The sequence below is a fragment of the Myotis lucifugus genome, unplaced genomic scaffold, assembly GCF_000147115.1.
Source record: "Myotis lucifugus unplaced genomic scaffold, Myoluc2.0 scaffold_0, whole genome shotgun sequence".
NCBI lineage: Eukaryota > Metazoa > Chordata > Mammalia > Chiroptera > Vespertilionidae > Myotis > Myotis lucifugus.
Window position 1 is genome coordinate 61,720,163 of NW_005871048.1, and position 13,613 is coordinate 61,733,775.

Sequence of the window (13,613 nt, forward strand, 5' to 3'; positions counted from 1 at the left end):
CAGTCCAGATATAGGGATTATGTGTTTTTGTCTGCCAAGAGCATTTCCTCCTGCTGAAAAAGGCTTTTCCCCCCATTTAAGCAATCCTATCCTATATAATCTATCTATACTAATAAAAGGGTAATATGCTAATTAGACCGAGTCAACTGGTCATCGTCCAGCCGTCCGACTTCCTTCCGGACAAAGGCATGGTGGTGGGGGCCAAGGCAGAGGCAGTTAGGGGCAATCAGGCCAGCAGGGGAGGGCAGTTGGGGGCAAGATCAGGCTTGCAGAGGAGAGAGTTGGGGGTGAGATCAGGCTGGCAGGGCATGGCAGTTGGGGGTGACCAGGCTGGCAGGGGAGGGCAGTTAGGGGCAAGATCAGGCCTGCAGGGGAGGGCAGTTAGGGACGATCAGGCAGGCAGAGAGGTTAAGGGTGATTAGGCTGGCAGGGGGGCAAGGTAGGGGTGATCAGGCCGGCAGGCAGAGGGGTTAGGGTGATCAGGCAGGCAGGCAGATGAGTGGTTAGGAGCCAGTCATCCCGGATTGTGAGAGGGATGTCCGAGATTGGAGAGGGTGCAGGCTAGGCTGAGGAAACTCCCCTCCTCTGTGCACGAATTTCGTGCACCGGGCCTATAGTATGGTAATAAATGTCAACTTCCAGTCACAGTGCAGGACAGATGGATACTCAGTAGAATTCATGGCTCTTCATGCCAGTGTTTCCCCAAGAGAAAATACTGCCTCAGTTATTCTGGTAGGTACTGTCTTGGTTAATGTGATTGGAAGGAAGTGAATTTTAATAATACTTTTCTTCTGACTACACAACTTCTTTGAAAATGCCATATTAATATCAAATTCCCTCTCCCCCAGTTTTTTAGGTATTCTTTTTCTTTTAACATACATTTTTATTGATTTTTTTTTTTAGAGAGAAAGGGAGGGGGAGAGAGAGATAGAAACATCAATGATGAGAGAGAATCATTGATTCGCTATCCCTCCTACCCACCCCCTCATCCCCCATCCCCCTCCCCCACATGCCCCACACTGGGGATCAAGCCCACAACCTAGGCATGTGTCCTGACCCAGAATCGAACCGTGACTTCCTGGTTCACAGGTCGACACTCAACCACTGAGCCACGCCGGCTGGGCTGGGTATTCTTAACATATAGAAAGGACTTAATCCTATGAGATCAAATGTTATTCTTTATCTGGCAGGATCATGTTGGGTTAATGAGCAGGGGGCCTGCCTCTGATGCCTTTGCATTTGTTCAGATAGGGGTCCCATTCTTTGGGAATGGAATTTCAAGGGTATTGTGTGACCCTTCTCTGAGTCTGCAGTAGGCTGTAGTGGATGGGAATAATTTCACCTGCAATATTTAGAGCGGGGACTAATGAATCTTCATATCTTTTCAAACTCATCTATTCTTATTTAAAAGCAATGAAAAGTGGCAGTTTGGAAAGATGTACTTGCTCATTGGTGCAATAAAAAATAGATGGCATTGCAGCACAAGGTTTTTAATGTCCTTCCCCAAGGGGAAGAAAGTAATGGCTATAAGGAATTAGAATTTAACTCCTTGCTCTTAGTCCTTCACAAAAGTTCACTATCACTTTTACCTTTTTTTCAAAACTTCCCCCCTATAACTTGCTCAATTCAAGTGCAGAATATTTTACGTTCACAAATACCCATTCATATTTTCTTACCTATATTTGGCATATTGGTAACAAAAGAAACTTTCATTTTTGAATTCCCTTTCTAAAAAACTCAAAGGGCTTTAGAGACTTAAATTCAATGTGTAGAATTTAGACTTTGAGTATCACTCTTCCCGGTTTACAGATGAGTAAATAGGACTGAGAGGCAACCTTTATCTCAGAATTTCTAACATAAAAAGAGCCTCAGGAGAAAACTCTAAGCAAAGGCAAAGTAAATGTCCTTGAGGCAAAATGGATAAATGCGTGTTAGGGAAAGGAGGCTTTTAGGATTACAGTTTCATAGGAGAAGGAAGACCAGTGTTACCATCTGGAAGACAGAGTTAAGCTACTAAGATTTTTTCAGTGGTCTAGTACAGTGGTCGGCAAACAGTGGCTCGCGAGCCACATGCGGCTCTTTGGCCCCTTGAGTGTGGCTCTTCCACAAAATACCACATGCGGGTATGCACGTACAGTGAGATTGAAACTTCATGGCCCATGCGCAGAAGTTGGTTTTCGGAAAGGAGATAGACGAAACAAGCATACAAGACGAGTGTGAATGGGAGAGTTGGAAGGGGTCGACTTCAGCGAACATACCTCAATCAGATTGAGGATGTTTTTAGCAAAGGCCAGCTTAGGAGTACCCTAATTAAGTTAATAACAATGTACCTACCTATATAGTTTAAGTTTAAAAAATTTGGCTCTCAAAAGAAATTTCAGTCGTTGTACTGTTGATATTTGGCTCTGTTGACTAATGAGTTTGCCGACCACTGGTCTAGTAGAAAGAGTCAGGATATATTGCTTCTGACTGTGACTTTTTTGTTATGTAATTATGTGCTCTTAAGGATATTGTTTAATATTTTGGAGTTCAGTTTCCTCGTCTATAAGAGGAAAGGGTTACAACACACATCACAACAAACATCAATATCAATCTTGTTTCCTGTTGAGCTCACAGTGGGCCTTGGCAGATTTTCACCATCATGCTCTAGGTAGCCATAACCCATTGATGAGAGTTAGCAATTAAAATCTCTTTGCCACCCCTGGACTGAAAGATTTCAAAGGTAGCATCTAGCATCCTAAACTTCTCTTTCTTACACAGCTTGCTTGTATTTAATAACAATGATTTAAAACAAGGGGAACATTTGGAAAGCACCCATTATACCCTTTGTTAGATGGAAACCCCGGGCAACAAAGCCCCAGACTAATGGAGTACTTAAAACATCACATGCATAGCCCACAGCAGTGGAGTGCTAATTGATGGGCTGTTGGGGTCTCACCTCAGGATATAGAGAAATCATTTGGTTTTTCCTAAGCATAAGCTGCACTAGTGATTTAAAACTACTGCCACAAGCAAAAGAAAGGGAACACTTAGCAATAAAAGATCCTGATATTGGCAGCAATATACTATTAGATTTGTGAAATTTTTGTTTTTGTTGAGATAACAATCAGGAATAGGCTTGGAGCCCTATTCCCCGTAGCCTCTAGGACCTAACTGGGGAGACATATATTAGCAGGCTGTAGTGAGGATTACATGTTTTCATATATTACTCAATGTAATTGAATACTCAGAACATATTGTTTACTGATTAGGTCCCCAGGAATTGATACGGGTGCATATTGTCCCAGTTTGTTTTATTGTTTTCTGGACTTTAAGCTTCTTTGGGCTGGAGAAATCAAACACAAGAAACAAGGTGTTTTGAACCGCATTATTGATTTATACTTGCAAATGGTGAATAACCTTGGGGGGAATGAGTGCTTTTGTGTTTTGTGTTACTTGGGGTATGATTTGAAGCCTAGTCTCCTTCTAAAATGAGTCTATAAATTGATACGGATGAAGGACGCTCTGCTTTTCCTCTGTCTACAAGTAGCTGCAATTCTTCGCAGAATTTCCTCCCTGACTTCCAAAGACAATGCAGTGATACCGCTCTGGGGCCACAAAGATGGAGCTACTTGAGGTAGTTTAAGGAGGTCAACCCAAGGGGAAGATATCAGTTCCTCTGTATTGTTCCGTGGACACATTCCTTTTTCCCTCCCCACCCTTCTCATCACTGTGTAGCAAGCACTTCTATTAGTTTGCTTGGCTACCATAGCGAAGCACTACAGAATGGGAGGTTTGGATATCAGAAAGTTATTTTCTTACAGTTCGAGATCAAGCAAAGTGCCAGCAGGTTGGTTTCCTCTGATGGTCACAAGGGAAGGTTCTGTTCTAGGTAGGTCTCTCTCCTTGGCTCCAATATCTCGATTTCTTCTGCAGTCACTGTCATCCAGTTAAAAGATCTGTCAGACAGACAATGTTTCCTCTACTTGTGCAGACATCGTTTATGTGGAAAGGTATATGACAAAACTAGATAAAGAACATTTATATAATCAATATATAATTGGTATTGTGTTAGTTCCACTTTGAAGCCTCCATCAACCGTACTATTTATTCACGCACAATTCCACAACAAAATCTTGTTCTCTCTTCATCCCCACAGCCAGCAGAAAACTCCAAAGTCTGTTTCAAAGACAGAACTTGGTTAGCTGTAACTGAAGATTTCCTTTTGTTTTAAATCTATACCCAGGACAGGAATCCCATAATGTCATTCCCTGGATTTTCTTTGTTCTGATATTTTGTCCCTCTTCATTTTCAAGGCACAGTGATGAATACCACTGTTATTTTTTATTCAGATTTTTTGGTACACTTGAAACCCATATACTAATAGTAATCTTATTAACCAACTAGAGGCCTGGTGCATGAAATTCATGCACAGGGGGCCGGAGGGGAGTCCCTCAGCCCGGCCTGCGTCCTCTCACACTCTGGGAGCCCTTAGGGTATGTCCCACTGACAGGGAGTGGGCCTAAGCTATCAGTCGGACATCCTTAGCACTGCTGCGGAGGCGGAAGAGGCTCCTGCCACTGCTGCTGCGCTGGCCAGCTGAGAGCCTGGCTTCTGGCTGAGCGGCACTCCCCTTGTGGAAGCACACTGACCACCAAGGGGCAGCTCCTGCATTGAACGTCTGCCCCCTGGAGGTTAGTGCAAGTCATAACGACCGGTCGTTCTGCTGTTTGGTCAATTTGCATATTAGCCTTTTATTATTTAGGCTGTCACCCCAATAAATTAAATAAAAATGCAATTTCTTTGAAGACAAAGGCTTGGAAAGTATGTGGCGCACTCCTAGATTCAGAGTTTCCTGTGAGGGATAAGGGCAAAAACCCAAAGTGGAGTCTTGAACCCCAGTCTCTGCTTTCCAGACCTTCTGTGTGGAGGAATCCAAAATGACTGGTGATTAAACAACCCAATATAAAGAACCAGATGGACTGAGGAGCTGTGGCATCTCACGGCATGTTCTGTGGCTGGGAGACTTGGCGTAACCTTGACATTATCTAAACTTTGATGAATATAAGCCAGACTCTTAACTTGATTTCCGTGTGTGTTTTGAGCCTGAGACACATACTTACATATTGTATACAGCTGTGGCTGCTTTCAAAAGCAAACCTCTGTGATAATGATTTTGTTTTGTTTTGGCAAGAAATATCATGCTTGGATTCCTCAATAAACCTCTTAACTTTTTTCTCTCTATGAAACCAACAGTTTTATCTGGCCTTTGGTATCTAATTTATGTCTCTAGTTTGGCTTTTATTTTAGGTGGATGGCTTCTTCAAATGTTATTTCCCCTGTTCATCATTTGTCTGATACCACTGCCAAGAAATAGCTTTATCTTGTATTTGTTATGCTCCAAAATCTATTTGTGGGTAAAATACCTGAGTCTATTTGTCTTATGAACACAGGAAATTATGAGGTAACCATCACCAAAATACTCCTTTATGACAATGGATATCCAATTTAAATGAGAATATTTCTCAGGATAGTGGGTAGAAAGTGTGGCTTATCTATACATCAATGTCACTTTAAGAAATCTGAGAAGCAATATTGGGCCATAATTTTCTTCCAAATGTAAAACTTATAAGTCTTCAGTTGTGGCTGTCTTTCTTATGTTTCAAAACTCCATAAGAAGTCAACAAACAAACATAACTATTATGTTGAAAACTGTAGGTTAGCAGGATAATGCTTGGTAACATCATTGTATATCCCCTTTGGGTAAGGCAGCCTTTTCCCCATTAAGCGTAGGCCAGGATACTGAGGCTTACTATTCAGGAGAAGAGGGTGTCTATCACTTAAAATAATAAATGACGATAATAATTGTAGTTAATGCTTATGAAGTATGTTATTTGCCTTGTATTGGTCTATGCAGTTTGCATTGGAATCTCACCTGATCCTTTATACTAAACATGCAAACATGTACATAAGGCTCACATGTGAACCATCGTAGGCTATTGAAATAGAGAAGAAGATGGGAACTTGGGGTCAATGCCTTTTTTTTAGCAATAGCATAATATACTTCCCTGACATTTTCTCTATGTGTACAGAGAAATTCCAGGAATTTGCATATGGATTCCTCTAGGAATCTAGTTTGGAAGTAGAAATCTGGTAATTGTTTTTCATCAGACACTGATCATTTTCTGGAATGTAGGTATGCTCAGCTGCATCCCTTTCTGCCCCATCTTTGGGTCACCTCCAGGTATCTGAGTAGATAGTAGAAGTATTGAATTTAGGTGAAAGTTGTTTTTTTTTTCCAGGGGAGAGCACGAATGCAGTCCCCCGCTGCCACAAATTATGCAGTCGGGTTTCCCACATTTGGGGAAATCTCAGGGGCTAGCACATCCAGAGTGCAATGGATAAGCCTCGCCCTGTGATCATGGTATCTCTGCTGCCAGGTAAGTATGTAAGTTTATATTTTTAAACACTCTTCTTACTGGCCAGTTCTTTGTCTACATAAAATATGGGCACAAGTCACTCAAGATAGCTCTAGCAGTGTTAGGCAATTCTGTCATTTCTTATCCTATAAAATGTCCATTTTCTTCACAAAGTGCCTTAATAGCTTACAATTATTCTGGTCTAAAATTTGTTCATTTTGCATTCAGACTGAGAAAATACTGTACCATGAGAAAGATACATTTTTAAACAATGCATATTTATATCAAATCATCACATTGTACACTTTTAAGTAATGTTATACTTTAAGTAATTTAAGTAGCTTACCATTTTAATAAAATATAAAATAAAAATAATTTAAACAATTTAAATCCAACTCCATGGATTAAAGACTCCATTTAAATAGTGGTCAGTCTTACTAGAAAAATTGCTTGGTTACTCAAATATCTCAGCCATCAACCTTTCCCCCTGGACCCTGGATAAATGTATGGAGGAAGGATGCACTTTATGTACATATCTGGCCATGGGAAGAACGAAGAGTCCTTTGTCACCATGCCCCCTGGCTTTGCCCCAGGACTATGTCCCTAATCTGTGGCTTGGCTGCTCCCCAATGGACAAATATGTGGCTGGCATGACTCAAAATTTTGTTTTTCTCTCCATTTTTGTTTGGTCTATGTTATAAGGTATTCTCTTACTACAAGTAGAAGATCTGAAAGGTATAAAAATAATTTATAGACTAAGTATAGGTCAATATATATGAAAATGAATAATTAATATTATTAAATCATATTCTGTATGCCCTTCTTCCCAAAAGAAAGGAAATATGTGTTTACTAAAATTTGAAAAGAGACCCCTGAGAGCATCTAATATGCTGGAATATACTACAGAAATATATTTCTTCATCCAAGAAATGAATATTCTCTCTGGGAATTGCATGGTCCCCAAATATCTCATTAATTCAATAAAATTTTTCAATCTACCCTCACTTGCTGGCAAATTTCCCTCTAGTCTGGAGGAAGTATACCATGAGTGAGGGTGGCCCATGTGCCCTGGAGTTGAGGGTGAGGGTGGAATATACAAATGTGGGGTGAAGTGAGTACTGGGGACATCTTCAAGGAGCTCGGTCTTCCCTTGTATACCCTGGGTTGCAAATGAGCACTGGACCCTGCTCTGTAAAAAGATAACATGCATAAAGTGTATTATGTTACCTGGCACATGTTAGGCACTCAATAAGTGTTGGTTTCTCTCCTGCTTCTTTCAACTCCCCTTGACTTGTCTTCCCTGTAGTTTTCTCAGAACTTAGAGATATACAGAGCTATTCCTCAGCTTTCTTCTTGACAACTGTGATGAGTAACCGATGTCTAATGCTCCAATATTCTTTGGGTGGGAGGGTCCTTATAATGTGAAGGGTGAAGTCCTTTTCTGCCCCCATCCCCAGTGAGAACACAAACAAAACAACCCAGGGTTTTGTGAAAAGGGCTTGTTATATCCTACCAGATCTATCCATGCTTCAATCTAAAGGTTGGCTGACCTCCCATTTCCAATCTAAAGATGGAGGAATTGAGTTCTTTATTTGTTGCTCTGTTTTAAGGAAAAGGAAAACGATGCCGGGCAGGAAGTACTCTTTTAATATATATAAAAAGAAAAGAATAATAAAAGCTAACCCATATTAGGTCCTTACTTCTCTGCCTGTTTTATGCACTTCACAAATATTAGCTCACTGAACTCTCATAACAGGCCTATAAAGTAGTTTTCATAGATGAGAACATGGAGGTATGAAGCGATGAAGTCCAAGGTCACAGACTAGGAAGTGCACAGGGCCAGGATTTGAACTCAGGATGTCTAGGTCCAAAGTTACAATAGATATGCATCATAACTTCATCTACATGTGTTATGAAGTAAACATTGGCAAACACTTTAAATTTCACTGGTAATTATGACTTTTCTAAGGTACACAATCTATATCTTAATGTAGGGGTTGGTTGCAGAAAAAAATACACAAGAAAATCTGAAGGCAATAGAATATATTCAAGCTGCAAAGTGCCATTTTCAAGGGACAAAAACATTATTGCACATTAAAGAGCTAAAATTTGGGAGATTGTATGAGAAAATTATACTCCCTTCCCCCACCTTCCTTACTGAAAGGGCGAGGACTACGCCCTCCATCTTACCCTGGGTCCTCCATTTTTGGGCAGCCATGTGCTCGGCAAGGCTTCTTCCCGGAAGCCCAAACCTCTGCTAGCCACACCCAGGATTTCTTTAAACTAACCAATGACAATCAAGGGAAGTGCGCGCCATAGATACGATCACATCCTGTGTAACGAGATACCGACTTGCGCCTGGCCAATCAGCAGGGCCCACAGTCCTCTCTCCTCCCCTTACTATAAAACCTCTCTCCCCACAGGGCTGGCCCTCTCTCTCTCTGCCACTTACTGCTGTGCCAGTAAGGAGGGTAGGGGAGCCAAGCCCGGGTTTGAATAAAAGACTCTCTGCTTTTGCATCGGACTCGGCTGGTTCCCTGGTGTGGTCTCTTGGGGATCCTGAAATCTGGGCATAATACTTACAAGTAAGTACCATCTAACTTTGGACCGCTCCTGTGGAGTTAGCCAGATCAAGCAAATTAGCTCTGAAGAACAATGGACAACACTTGTGAAAGTAGGCCACTTTCATATCTATATAAATTGTGATTCTCCATACTTGCCCTTAATAAAAAGATTTCAAGGATGAAGGAAGGCGAGAGAAGGGTAACTAAAGGTCAGACAGAGAGTTGATCTTCAGCTAAGAATTTTGCCTCAATTGTAGAGAACCTTTAAGGTCAAAGTCAGATTACCTGGTCCGGCCGAGCCTGTAGGTGCGGGTGGGTGCCAGGGAATTTGAAGATTCTGCTTCTTGTCTGTCTGGGACCCAATATCTGTATGTTTAAAAGGCTTCCCATTGATTTTTCTGCCAAAGAGGTCTAAACCCATTCAAAAGCCTTGGGTTTCCTGTTTGCTTTAGGCATCCAGGCTCAGACTCACACACACAACTCTGGAAAGTTCAGTGCTGTGTTTAGTACATTAAAAATCCCAGTACATTAACAAGGGCGATGCTTCTATCAAGTGAGCATTTTGCCTAAACTTAGTGCAGAGAGACACCATGAAGCTCCTCATTTCCATAAACATACTTGGAAACAGAACAATTTCTTCTGTCTCACCACTGGCCTTGAGCTCTGTTCACTGCCCTTGATTTAGACCCTCTCAGGCCCCACCCAGACCAGAGCAGCAGAGGAATGTTAGCATTTCATTGGTCAATGGTGACATCATGTTTTATTTAAATATTTGACTCTGGGGATTGGAGTAATTGAAAACATGCTTCTATTTTCAAAACACTACAGTAACACTGATTGTCTCATATCTGTAACATTTTTCCCTTACATCTGTAAAATTTTTCTACACATACAAATGTATCAATATTTCCCCAAATATAATGTTTTATTCAGTTCATTTGCAAAGGAGAGTGTTCAGTAACTAACAGATTGACCAATCTCTCCCCATTTCACATCCTCCAAATGTCCTTAATCTCTGTTCAATAGATATTTCAGGAAAACATGTGTGTGAGTGTCAGCACATGAACATGTATGAGTGTGTTGTGTGTGCGTATGTGCACATATTTGATGAGTCTATTAGCATAAATATTTCAACTTAGTTACAGGATGAAGAATTGGAATGCTGGTGGAACACTTTATTACTTTCAAAATTATTCATCACTACATAGCCACTTGGGATTTCATAGAGAATATTAGACTTGGAAGAAATATGAAAGACCTAGTTCAAAAGTTACATAATTTTTCTGGTTACAAAATGTAAAGCAATTTTTTAAATCCCAAATCATTAAGTTCATGATATCTTCTTCTGAAAAGAACCTGCACTTTTGGCTGGCGCTCTTTTTCTCTCTTTCCATTTTATTAGGCTTTGAAAATCTGCTCTGCATTTATTATATTTTGTATGTCCTTATTTCCTCTGCTTTGACTGTTATTATATCTGACTACTGTTCCTATAGATCAGGGGTGGGGAACCTTTTTTCTACCAAGGGCCGTTTGGATATTTATAACATCATTCACGGGCCATACAAAATTATCAACTTAAAAATTAGTCTGCTATATTTGGTCAAACATTTAACTCATTTCTTAATACCTTGGCCAGGCCAGACCAAATGATTTCGCAGGCCTTATACGGCCCACAGGCCGCATGGTCACCACCCCTGCTATAGATAGATGGTAGATATATATAGACATAGAAGCACATACATGTGTGTTGTGTGTGAATGTAAATTCTTAGGACAGGGCCTAGAACCCTGGGATGCCATTATTATGGTAAAGACAAAGGAAGTACAAGGTGCTATGAAATTGCGTGGGAAGTTATGTTTTAAGCAGATACCTGAAGATGGGGTGGAAGGTGGGCAGTCAAAAGTGAGAGGATGTAAGAAGCAGAACCTGCAAAATCTCTATGATAGGAGGGATGAGCACAGTGTTTTACAGAAATAAAAAGTTCATTGTAGCTGGAGCAACATGGAAAGGGAAGAAGGAGAGGCAAGAATTGAAACTGGAGAGGTAAGCAGAGGCCAAGGGTAGGACAAAAACCACATGGCGCCTCCTCAGGCCGTTCCCAATCTCTAAGATTGATATGCTAGCCATGAAAGTGACTTTTGTTTGTAAAGTAACGGTAATTGATAAACCAGTAATTTTATAATTGTTATATGGAACAATGTGTATATTATTTTAGAGAAACGTCGGTGGGTTCAAATGAACTCAGTTTATCTTTCTGGTTTGTTTCCAACATTTATAAATTAAACACAATAAACTTTGTTACAAAAAAAGAGAGCAAAACCAGCCGCCTCAGCATTCCACTTCCCACCACCACTGAGGCGAGTGTGAGGGACCACCCCTCCTCCAGCAGGTCAGCTCGGTTGCTGCGCTGGTCCTGTGCCAGGAGACAACTGTCTGTGATGTCAACTGTGGGAAGAGGGAAGCTTTTGCTTACACCAGTTCACCTGTCCTCCAGCCTCCTATCTTCTGGGGAGTTTTTAAAGCGTCAGTGTCATGGAACACAGCTTCTCTCATTGACACGAGCTAATCCAAGCTCAGGAACCCAATGCAACAAAGGACAGAGTCCTTTTATGGCATTTCAGCAGGTCTGAAAGCTGGCTGAGATCTGTTATCATGCCATGTAGAGCAGCAGCTGAGAGGCTGGTCTTGGGTTTTTTCCTAAGGGAGCTATGTCACCTCCCATAGTCCTTTCCCTGCGTAGGCACAGCAGTAGTAACACCCTAACTCATGTGGCCGCCAAGCTTGCTTCCTGTTGCACAACCAGAGACTAGAAGCATCAGGTGTTTTTCAATATTGGGAGCCCGTACTCTGCCTTTAAAAAAAATTGATGATTTCAATTTTCATAGCATCCTATTATGCAATCTTTTCTGTTCAGCTCCTTCTTATTGGTCAATTGATGTCCATCAAACATACTTGGAGCTATTGTCCTCTTTGTTCTTTGGGAACAGTTGCTGAACTTTTACTGAGACCACTATAGGATTTTTTATGTTCCCTGTTAAAGAAAATTAATGCAATAAACATTATTTGCTCAGGGTTGGTATTTTGGTTGGATCAAGGGACACAGAGTAGGGTTGGGAGATTTAGGTTGTTAACTTTTATTAGTTTAGGTAAAACCATTTTGTATTTGCCGAAGTGTTTTGCAAATAGTTACTGCTATTTCTGTTGCTCTCATTATGGCTGTTTATCACTCCTTCCCCAGACTGAGGAAGATGTAATTACTGAGAGGTGAAAAGATTTGAACTCTTACCAGCTGACTTTGACTGACCAATGTTAGTCACACTCTTTATGTGTTTGAAGAGGTGGGAGGCCTGCCCCTAAAAATGGTAGATGTCATGGCGATTCCAAAGATTAAAATAATTGTTTTCAGAATCTGAAGGAGGCGAAGATAATTAAAATTTAAGATATACCTGTTCTGGTTACAGGATAGCATCAGTAATAAACCTATTGACAAAGGGCTTTTTACAATTATCATGTATGTGCATTGGCGTGAGATAGAGAGAACATATCCCATTATGAAATACTAGTCCCTAACATGAATACTAACCATTACTTGTGCTGGATTGAATTGGTGATAAGCAGGTAAATGAGGAAAGAGTTGAAGATGATCAATGAAGCTACTAGTAGATAAAATCTTGGCTTTGAGATGTTAAATAATCTCCTTCTTAGTATAGAAGATCCTTTATTTTTCTTGGGAGTTTTGAAGATACTGAATACAGAGTAATTTATACTGATTTCAAGAGGAACCAAGGCCAAGACAGTCAGAATTCTTTATGCACTTAAGATTTACAATGCAATCCTTTTATACAATCAGATTAAATTTGGCTGGAAAAGTTCAAGATAAAAGCCTCCATTTCCTGGCACTGCAGCATCTGTGCCCAGTGTTTCCATCTGTGCCCAGAGGCATATTTGTGCTGCAGACCACTCAGAGAGAGGACTTTGTTTTTTGCCTTGGCTTTGTCACTTAAACTGAGAATTGATCCTCGGTCTCCAAAGTCATCCACCTCCTGTTGGCGCTAGTGGGTCAGAACTGCGTAGTCAGTGCTGCTTGAGTCCAGAGATGTCTGCTCTGTAGCCCTGCCGCACCGCTGCTCTAAGAGCCTATGCTGAGTCCACATAAACCAAGAAAGGAGCCAATGCAAAATGTTGGCATTGGGTGGTATATGAACGGAATGTTTCTGTCCCCTCAAAATGTATATTTTGAAGCCCTCACTCCCAAAGTGATGGCATTGGAAGGTGGGTTGTTTGAGAGATAATTAGGTTTAGATAAGGTAATGAGGCTGAAGCCCACATGATGGGATGAGTGTCCTAAGAAGAAGGGACTAGAGCTCTTTCTCCCTCTGCCATGAAGACACAGCAAGAAGGCATCTGCAAACCAGGAAGCCGGTTCTCACTGACACCAAATTGACTGGTGACTTGACCTTGGCCGTCCTGGCCTCCAGAACTGTGAGAAAAGTTTGCTGTTTCAGTTACCCAGTCTATGATATTTATTATAGCAGCCTGAAGAATTTTAGCAAGTATCTGCATACTTTAAAAAAAAGGCAGGGGCTGGATAGGAAACATTTAAGGCTCCGTCTACCAGAAGATTTGACTACAAACATACTATAAGCTGGAC

At 41.1% G+C, this 13,613-nt stretch overlaps 1 pseudogene; it reads right to left on the bottom strand.

The window, feature by feature from the left end:
* Window positions 1-6,278: 6,278 nt before the first annotated feature.
* LOC111825583 lies at window positions 6,279-6,427 on the bottom strand (annotated as a pseudogene).
* Between the last annotated feature and the right edge of the window lie 7,186 nt (window positions 6,428-13,613).